Here is a 10,614-nt window from a genome sequence, read left to right on the forward strand (position 1 = left end):
CCAGATCTCGTGAGAACTCATTCACTATCATGAGAATAGCAAGGGGGAAGTCCGCCCTCTTGATCCAATCAAGCTCTCCCAACAGCCCACTCCTCCAACATTGGGGACTACAATTTGACATGAGATTTGGATAGAGAGACAAATCCAAACTATACCACATACTAAATGTTCATGAGTCTAGATTATTCTTTTAAAAATGTCACATGTAAGCTTGTTTCCTTGATTCTTTTTTCACAGAAATGCTATATATGATGACATATTCCCCAAATTCAGGTCTTCAGTAAGTTACTTGAATTTATGTTTCTTGTTCTGTCAGATATTGCTTTATAATTTCTGTGATATATATTAATATTGAAAAAAATTAGTGTTATCTGTTTTAATTCTTTCCAATTTGAATAGGAATCATACAGAATTTTCCAAAATTGTTCCATTCAACAGGAATTTATCTTGCCATTTCCATGGGAAATATAGTTTGTGTTTCCTGGGATGTAAACATGAAAGACCTACAGTGCCTACTCTCAGAAGCTTACATTATCACTGCTAACTAGATAAGTAGGCAATTAAGTAGGTAACTATTTTAGCACATCTTCCTCCACTACTTGAAACATGTTAGCTATTCAAGACCCAGCATGCTCTTTGGGTGTGCTACCATCTTTTAATTCTCTGTCTCAGTTCTTGGACTAGTTTTAGTTAGTTTATCTTTAAAAACTGATTTTTTAAAAAAACTCTGGGAACTTATATCATCTCAACCACCATAAAATTGTTAGTTTTTTCATGGTTTGTTCTCTTTTCACAGATTCTGGCTGTGAAACTGAATATTGACTTAGAAAATCACACCCTGTAACCTGAGTCTGTAGGTTGCTTTTATATGCCCCTGATCTTAAGTACATGAATCCTCAGTCTTTCAAGTCTGAAGAAAACCTGCAGGACTCTGGATCTTTACTCTGCATTATTCAGATGCTTAGAGAGTATTGGTCTCTTGCAAAGAGCTTGAAACCAAAGATTACACCAACAGTGCACTTTATGAAAAGGGAGTTAATTTTAAAAACAGATACTGTATTTGAAAAATGAATTCTAGCCAATGATATTTAAAGCTTCTAAAAGTTAGATACATGGATACAGGATCTTCTTCTGGGCACCCACAGCACCAGCTATGTTGCTTTTCATTGCATTTTAGTTTGCTCACTTATTATTATTATTATTTCTGAGACAGGGTCTCATTCTGTTGGCCAGCCTGGAGTACAGTAGCGCAATCATGGCCCACTGCAGCCTTGACCTCTCAGACTCAAGCAATCCTTCTACTTCAGCCTCCTGAGAAACTGGGACCACAGGCACATGACAGCATGCCTGGCTAATTTTCTTTTAGTTTTTATGGAGAGGGGGTCTCTCTATGTTGCCCAGGCTGGTCTCAAACTCTTGGGCTCAAGTGATCCACCTTCCTCAGCCTCCCAAAGTGCTGGGATTACAGGTATGAGTCATTGCACCTGGCCTAGTTACTTACTTCTATTTATTTCATAGCTGGCAATTTCTTAAGAGCAGGTGTTTTTTTTTTTTTTTTATTGTGAACTGGACTCTTTAAGCATTACATCTTTTTTCCATGCTTTGTTTGAAGAGCCCCACATACCATGTTTCAGTATTATGATTTGTCTACAGTTAGCTTTGTGCTCTTTCTGAAATTATTGCAATGTGAACTTTGGCCCAAATTCATACTTCCTCACCCCAACTTCTAGGCTAGTTCTAGGATGACACATTTTTTCTGCTATCATTATCCTCCCTGGATCTTTCATTCAACTGTGACATTACCAGTTGGACAGATTTACTGGTTTCCAACCTGGTGTGATTTTATGAACATTAATGAGGTTATTAAATTCTCTGATGGATCATTAGGGTCTATGATGCCATCATTGAAGATATACTTTGTTGGGTTGAGTGTTGCCTTCTTTTATTATGCTACCTCTATAACTTCCCCAAAGAATAACACATTTGCCTAAGACAGATCATAGTGGTTTCATTGTGCCTGCTGCCACTAGCCATGATCTGTGGTCTTGAGCTATCCACAGCTCAGGTGGGTGAGGGTTGTGGGCTGCTGCTGTGCCTGTCTCGCCCTGAGGCCAGGTTGCCATGCATAGTCAGACCATAGGCTGTCAGCATAAACATTAGCTTGTTACAGAGGAAAACTTTTTTTTTTCCAGCCATTTGAAGCATGTTGAGAGTGTTCTTCTTCATGCCACGCTTTTCTTTTTTTCTTCATTTTTTGAGATGGAGTTTTGCTCTTGTTGCCTAGGCTGGAGTGCAATGGCACCATCTTGGCTCACTGCACCCTCCACCTCCCTGGTTCAAGTGATTCTCCTGTCTCAGCCTACCGAGTAGCTGGGATTTCAGGCGCCCGCCACCATGCCCGGCTAATTTTTGTATTCTTAGTAGAGACGGGGTTTCACCATGTTGGCCAGGCTGTTCTTGAGCTCCTGACCTCAAGTAAACCACCCGCCTCGGCCTCCCAAAGTGTTGGGATTACAGGCGTGAGCCATTGCGCCCAGCCCATGCCACCCTTTTCTATGCTGCCATAAATGTTTAGCTGACCAGGACCTTCTCACCAACCCTCCCTCCAAGATGAACTACCTTTCTGAGATGGTTCTTAGATTTCTGTCTCAGATTTTTAGCACACTCAGCTATAAATGATATGGTGTGAAAGTAAACATGTGAAAGTTTGCTTTTCCTTGTGTAACAACTGTTTATGTAAAAAGTTGTCAGTTGAATTTTTGGAAAAGTAAATCTATTTTAAATGCTCCAAGGGAAATTTTTATTTAAAGGAATGTAGCAGTAGAACTTTTAGAAAGTAAAGAACTACCTTTTTGGATATAAAGAACCACACATTTATCTGTTCTGTGAGTTTGGAGTTTAAAGAGTCTCTCTCTCTCTTTTTAATCTTTATGAGTTTGGGATTGTGGCCTCATTAATTATTGGAGATTATTTTCAAATTGTGAGGCAATAGTACACAGCATAAACCTGAATTAATTCTCAAAATCAATCAGTAACTCTATCTTTTTCTGTCACACACATACACACACACATATACACAGACACACACAAACCCTTATGATATAAGTATAAATTACACTGCTATGTGAACTGTGGAAGGAAGAGAAAGATTATTTAATTAGTCCCAAGTACTGGAGGAGACTGAGCAACTTGAGGAATTTTGAAGCGTGAAAGTCATAATTGACAAGATGATTTGCAGATCTTGATAGAAATTTTCTCTGGGGACTCTAGTTATTGCTAGTAGCTAGTTTGAAGTTTTTTATTATGAAATGTCAATTTCATTTCCAAACCATAATGATTTATGATTCTCTTAGCACAGTTAGTACCATCACTTTTTGCTTGGTAACCTGTGTTTCATCTACACATGGGAATTTATCAGGAAGTCAGAGCCAATTTTTTCTAACCGGTCTTTCTGCCAGAGTGCAGTGATATTTCTATTAAAAACAAACAAAAAATGGGCAAGCTCATTTATTCTCCATATATTATGAAGTTCCCTTTTTTGTGATATTGATTTTGTTGTCTTTAATGACCTAATTGCTCAGATTGTTAAAGGAACTGGGACAAGGAGGATGGTTTTTATATTACAGGTCCTTAGACATCCTGCTGCATTTTCCTGGTCTCAGACAGCCATGGTTCTTGGTGGGAAGATCTCAATAGATGATTATTGCCCATCTAAATGAAATTAGTACTATGTTGTGGCTGGGCACAACTTCCCCCAGTGTGGAATTTGATTTGTCTCCTTTTAGATCTGCAGATCCCAGTGAGAGAGACATTGGAAAATGAAGATAAAACCTAAACAAAGGGTATCAGCTGTATGTCTCCTGCAAATAACACAACTGCTGCAGACTGAGAAGGATTCTCTCCGAGGTTGCATTACATCATCTTAGTTACCTGGCTTTGAATTTTTCATAGGGGCATAAAACCTAGAAACAAATGTCCTGGATTTCATTTGTGGCAACACAAAGATTCTAGTAGAGATGTGAGCAACCAAAAGTTCTCATGAGAATACTACCCTTTGTGCATTTTGCTAAGCATAAGTGATCAATTATATTAATCATGTGCTGGTGGCCACAGAGAGAGACCATACGCTTCCTGAAATTCTCATTGTTCTTAAGTAACCACAGGGAAAGGGGATTATGTTATTTTTAATAGGATATTAGTGGGACCCCAATATATCAAAAATTATAAACCAGTGGGAAAAGAATGGGTTAGTTTGCAAACAGTATTAGGGAAACAAGTTAAAGTTGGTCTCCCTCCCAGCCTTATATATAAAAAAAGTCATGTGAACAGCCTTGTAAATATATTTTAATCTATTTGTTTTCTGAAGTCATATAGGAGTAGCACACATTATACTCACTTCAATGTCATTTCTGCGTTTTCCCTGCTCTCCCTATGAGAATAATTTGTCACAATTCCACATTTATAAAATTATAGTATTGAAGGTTAGAGTAGAAGGAGGGAGAAGGAGATAAAGGAGAGAAAGCACAAAAGGAGAGAAAAGAAAAGGAGGGAGAAATGACAGGAAGGAAAATGAGGAGACATTCCCTATGCTAACATGACTTTAGAAAAGCAGATTAGAGGATAAAAGAACAGGAGAGATGGAGGGTGGTGGAGCAGATGAGGTGGGACTGGATACTTTCAGTCCTTGGCAAGTTGTGGTCCCATGGCTGGAAGCCATATTCCTCATAAACCTAGAACCTCTGTTTCTAGGATATCAAGACACTCAGTTCTATTTTTTGTTCCTAGTATCCTGCATGTGTGCCTTCCTCTCTTGGCATTCTTGGTTGATATCCCTTTCTTAATACTTTAGGCCTTGGGCCTCTTCTATGTTAAGGCCCAAGTCTCCCCTTGCCAGTACCCTTGCCAGCCTCCCAAGGTAGCAAATCTTTCCTCTGTACAGACTCCAGACCTTGTTCGACCTGGTTTGCAGCTGGTCTTTGCAGAGAAGCTGATCTTCCTGCTTCTCTTATCATATATTGGCTATTTGTCTCCAATTGCAGTCTTTTGGCTGGTTTAGTTTACATGTTGTTCTGGTCTCAGCCTTTTGGGGGGCTTTCTGTGATGCCTTACAGATTTCTGGGACCTCCCTGACCTCCATGACCTCCTTGTTAACAAGAGAGCTTTGGCTTTCTGTGTCCACAAACCAAGCCTTTGGTTCTTTCTCTTCAGCTTGCTTTGGATTTCCATCTCACTTCTTTCCCTTGCAGCCCAAACTACTATTACAATCAGCCTCATGGAGGAGAAAACTACCTGGCTTTATCCCTGAGAGCCTGATTTTCCCTCTAGTTATGCCATCCCATGACCCTGGTTGGGTGTCACCCTGAGAGCTAGTGGTAACAGTGGATGAGCAGATGGCAATTAGGGAATTCTCGGCCTTCTCAGTGACTAGTGGCCTTCAGGGAAGACTTAACTATGCAAGAGATGGAAGTAGCTAGTGAAGAGAAAGGTGTATGTGTTTGACTGGCTGATATATAATTCACTGTTAATTACCATTGTTTATTCAATCTGCAGAGTTTTTACGATGCCACAGATTGTTCTAGCTCATTAAAAATTTTAGACTTTGGCTACGGTATCTGGTATGAGCTAACTGCTTGAAAAGGTCATGATTGTGTAATGCAGTGGCATAAACGCACTTCCTCTAAGGTAGCCGCCGAGACAGTAGGTAGAACTTCAAGACCAATTCCAGTGCCAGTCTTAAAACATGCACCTTTTTTTTTTCATGCCTTTGCCAGCTGGACAATCCTATACTTTAAACTACTTTCCATCTTGGCAAATACTTTCATCCTCATTCTTCAATAGACAAAAGCTGCCTGCCTAGTATTTTCAGAGTGGCTGAGAGGAGCTAAGATCCAGGGGCATTCCATCTGATTAGAGTTGCCGAACAATTATTCTTGAATATTACCAGCTGAGTGTGCAAAAATCTAGCCAGGCAAGTGAGGGCAGCTGAAGCTCTTTCTACAGAATTGTATAACTGGCCCACATAAAGAATCACCCAGTGGTTCTTCCTGCTTCTTTCTGGCCCTCTCCATGCATTTTGTTTTTGCTTCCTCTACCCGTCTGCCCTCTGACACTTTCTAAGATACTGTGTTTTCTCATGAATATCCTCTCTCATGGTAGTCTTTTTGATTTCTTAAGCATGGCTTATTGTGAAACTTCAAGACTGTGGGTCTTTAGTTATGACTCTGCTTTCATCCTGGGCCAACACTTTTCTTTTGAAAGGATCGTCTTGAATAAATACATTAAAATTACTGATGGGATTCTCTACACTGACCTGACATGGTGAAGAGAGAGGGCTGCTCCTTCCAGAAGCCAAGATTGGCCTCCTGTGCAAAAGATTGCTTTGGATGTTGACAGTGGCTCAAGTTCCCACCTTTATTTAGTTTCAAAAACTGGGCTGGGCAGCTTAGGTGGACAAGTGGTGTTGGGTAAATCTTATAAAAGGCAGGAAACTGTAGACCAGGATGCGATCAAGGAACAGAAATTTAGGATGTAATTTATGGCTCATATTTTTTGTGGGAGGAAAATATGACAATATAGACTGGAAAATTAAAAGCTGTTATACTTGGAAAAGCTATCTAAGTAGGCAGTTGATAAGAATACACCAAATGTTTTATACATTTGAAAATAAAATATGAATTATAGCCACCGCAGAATTTGAGGTTTTAGAGATTACTTATGGGGTTCGAATTTTGAAAATGTACCAGTTGATGTGCTCCTTCCTCTAGTCTTGTTAAAGATTTGGTTTGCTAATAACTCTGCTTTCTAAGTTATCAGCTACCAGACATGTGAAAAGATATAATTTTAAAGAATATAGGCACATATTCAATGGCTAAAGCTACTAAGTGCCATATTCTGACATTAGTTGGCATTGTTGTTGGGTGGTACAAACAAATTTTAAAAAGGGGAGTTAAAATAGGTTAAAAAACTATAGAATGTTGTCTCATGTTTGGTTTGTATGAATGAATTATAAATTCACATTACAAAACTGAAAGAAATACAGAGCTGTAAAAATGTGGGAATTATGAGGTTAAAACTGAGCCATGAGTTATGCTAAATTTGAAGTCCAGGCTATGTGGATAGTAAATAGGACAAAGGAAACATTCAGGAACCCAGACATGCCCCTGAATGACGATCACATTGCCTCTTAAAATGCACATGAATTGATGGTAAAAATATCACTATTTTTTTACCCTGAAGTTCCGTTATTAGTTTCCCATCATAAAGTATACAAATAGTATTGGCTCCTAAAACACATTTACTAAGACAATTTGCAGCTATAAAGTATGCTTATATATAGTTACCATGTTAAATTCATGTTTATATTGTTTTTATATCTCAGGGATATATTTCAATTATCTATCACACTTCTGATTCACTTGCGTTGCTCAAATGTAAAGTGTGACTCCATAATTATAAATTTCAGGTTGAGTATCCCTTATCCAAAATGCTTGGAAACCGAAGTGTTTCAGATTTTGGATTTTTTTTTCAGATTTGGGAATATTGGCATATACATATACATCGTGAGATATCTTTGGAATTGACCCAAGTCTAAACAAAAATTTTATTTATGCTTCATATATACCGTGTTCACATAGCCTGAAGGTAATTTTATACAGTATTTTAAACAACTTTGTGTGTGAAACTGAAACAAAGTCTGTGTACATTGAAAAGGTGTCACTATTTCAGCCACCTATGTGGTGGTTTGGCATCACTGTCACTCCAGACTGAATTTATATTATATGCTACTGATAAATAATTGTTTTCTTACACTTATTCACACATAAGTACTTAACTGTAAAAAATGTGATGTAACACTAATACAATGAAAAAAATGATGTGTTCAGGGTAACTAAATAGAACAGTATAATCACCAGAATACCCATATCAACTGTTTTTTGTTTGTTTGTTTTTGAGATGCAGTCTCTCTCTGTTGCCCAGGTTGGAGTGCAGTGGCACCATCTCGGCTCGCTGCAACCTCCACCTCCCTAGTTAAAGTGATTTCTGGCTAATTTTTGTATTCGTAGTAGAGAGGGGATTTCACCATGTTGGCCAGCCTGGTCTCGAACTTCTGAGCTCAAGTGATCCGCCAGCCTAGGCCTCCCAAAGGCTGGGATTACAGGTGTGAGCCACTGCACCTGGCTTGTATCAACTGTTAAATAACAGCAGCTGAATTGGTTTGGGAGGGTCTCTTTCCTTGGGGTCACTGAGTAAACTGCATCATGTGCCTGTCACAGATGAAGCCGGTGTGGAATTTTGCACTTGCGGTGTCATGTTGGTGTTCAAGGTGTTTCAGATTTTGGAGCATTTTGGGTTTCAAATTTTGGGATTAGGGATGCTCAACATGGATATTAATTTATAAGCAAATGCAAATGTATCTGAAATATATATTATATTATCAAAACTCATCAGTACACTTAGTAGAAAGAAACCAACTTTGGTGTCAATTCCATTGCATAGCTCAGGCTAAATTGCTTATAGCAATTATCCTTTTCTCACTCAGGGAAATAATATTCTAAATCATAGAAGGTGGAGAATGAATCAAAGACAGAGAAAGGATTTGCAACAGGAGAAGAACCTAGGTCTCATGCCCAACCCTCTGGAATGGCTGTTAAAATTCTCTGCCCCTCCTCAACACTCACATTCTAAATATTTTGATATTTCTGTGAGTATATTGTCTTTAAAATTCCAAAGAAAAATTTAAATTAGGATTTGTTTTTGGAATTAGAGGTTGATAATTTGCAAGGCATTTCATCCTAAACAAACATTTTTTATAATAGGTTGAACTTTGGATAGAAACTTGCCATAGATAAATCATGACTCAGGTAAATGGTCATATGGATTATTTTTTGGCATGATTTTTAGTGGTAAAGACAGAAGTTTATCAAATATCTCAAGAGTAAAAAATTCAATTTAAAAACTAATTTGTGGGAAGCTATCATTTCCTACAAAATCCCTGAAACTTTTGCCTTTATGAATCTAAGAAGATGTTCTAAAGTCATCAATTTCATGAGGGATGACTCATCTGTTAGGGGGAAGAATGACTTTTCTACCTACTTCTTTGCTAGCTTTTATCATAGTTATGGCAAACGGTCTGCTGCCTGACAACGTCCAGTTCCACGAATGGGCTTTATTTTTTAATCAAGGAATTTGTGATCCATGATAGGTGGACTCAAGTGACTTAGTGTTTGATGCACATCCCTGAACAAAGGGAGTCTGGATTTTACCCACAAAAGGGGAAGAAATACTTGCATCCGATTCCACTGGGGACTGATGTTCAGGAAACTTGTGTGGTGTTGTGGAACTGTCATTCACCTGTGATTCTGCACAGAGAAAAGGAAATTTATGTGGTGAGAACTTAAAAGCTATAGGGGGGAGAAAATACATTACGCTTTCCTCTGCCTTCCTCTATTCCTCCCAGTACAGCAAGAAACAAATAAAACCTGTTGATTGATTGACCAAGATGCACAGGCACACTGTGAAAGATTTGATTTACAGTCACTGTGATCTAAATTTCATCTTCTTTAAGATAAAGGCTGTAGACAAGATTGCTGGACTCCAACAGCAAGCTAATTGCAGTTCTGGATTGAGGACCCAACTTTTGGGTGCAGAAGGATAGAGAAGCACACTGCAAGTCACGGGGGCACATTTGCCAAGTGGGATTATGAAACAATAGAGTGAAATATCTACAGTGAAACTTTGCATATTCCTCTACTATATAATTAATGAGTAGTCGGGACTTTTCTAGAATCAGATCTGGTGTGAGTACACCTGGCACAGTGTTTCTGTGAGTGTAATACATAACACCAGGATATGAGAGATGACTCTGGGGGCACATGGACAAACATTAAATAACTTTGAATCACTTGGTGAGAAAGCTCTTCCTATTTCATTTCTTTTTAAATTATTTTGATTGCTTAGAAGAGGAACCCTCTATTGGGGCTGGTCTGAAGCCTTTATCCCTAACACGTACTAACCTTTCAGAGAAAGGGGGCCTCAGCCCACAGCCGTTAGCATATTAGTATCTAGTTAGAATTTAATACCACTAATTAATTTTTATTTATTTATTTATTTATTTTTGAGACAGGGTGTCACTGTGTCACCCAGGCTGGAGTGCAGTGGAACAATCATGGCTCACTGCATCCTTGACCTCCTGGGCCTAAGCAATCCTCTTATTTCAGCCTCCTGAGTAGCTGGGGCTACAAATGTATGCCACCATGCCTGACTAATATTTTATTTTTTGTAGAGACAGGGTCTTGCTATATTATCCAGGCTGGTCTTGAACTTCTGGGCTCAAGCAATCCTCCCGCCTTGGCCTCCCAGAGTGCTGGAATTACACGTATGAGCCACTGTTCCTGGCCTAGCATAATCATTTTTACCTCACCCTGATGTGTGTGTGTGTGAAGATGACATACAACGTATAATATATCTGTATAGTTTAAAAATAATTACTGGGGAGTGAGTGCTAATGGGTACTGGGTTTCTTTTTGGTGTGATGGAAGTGTTCCCAAAATAGTGTAATGATGATTGCACAACTGTGAATATATGAAAATCCATTGTCTTGTATGTTTTAAATGA

The sequence above is a fragment of the Macaca thibetana genome, chromosome 6, assembly GCF_024542745.1.
Source record: "Macaca thibetana thibetana isolate TM-01 chromosome 6, ASM2454274v1, whole genome shotgun sequence".
Classification (NCBI taxonomy): domain Eukaryota; kingdom Metazoa; phylum Chordata; class Mammalia; order Primates; family Cercopithecidae; genus Macaca; species Macaca thibetana.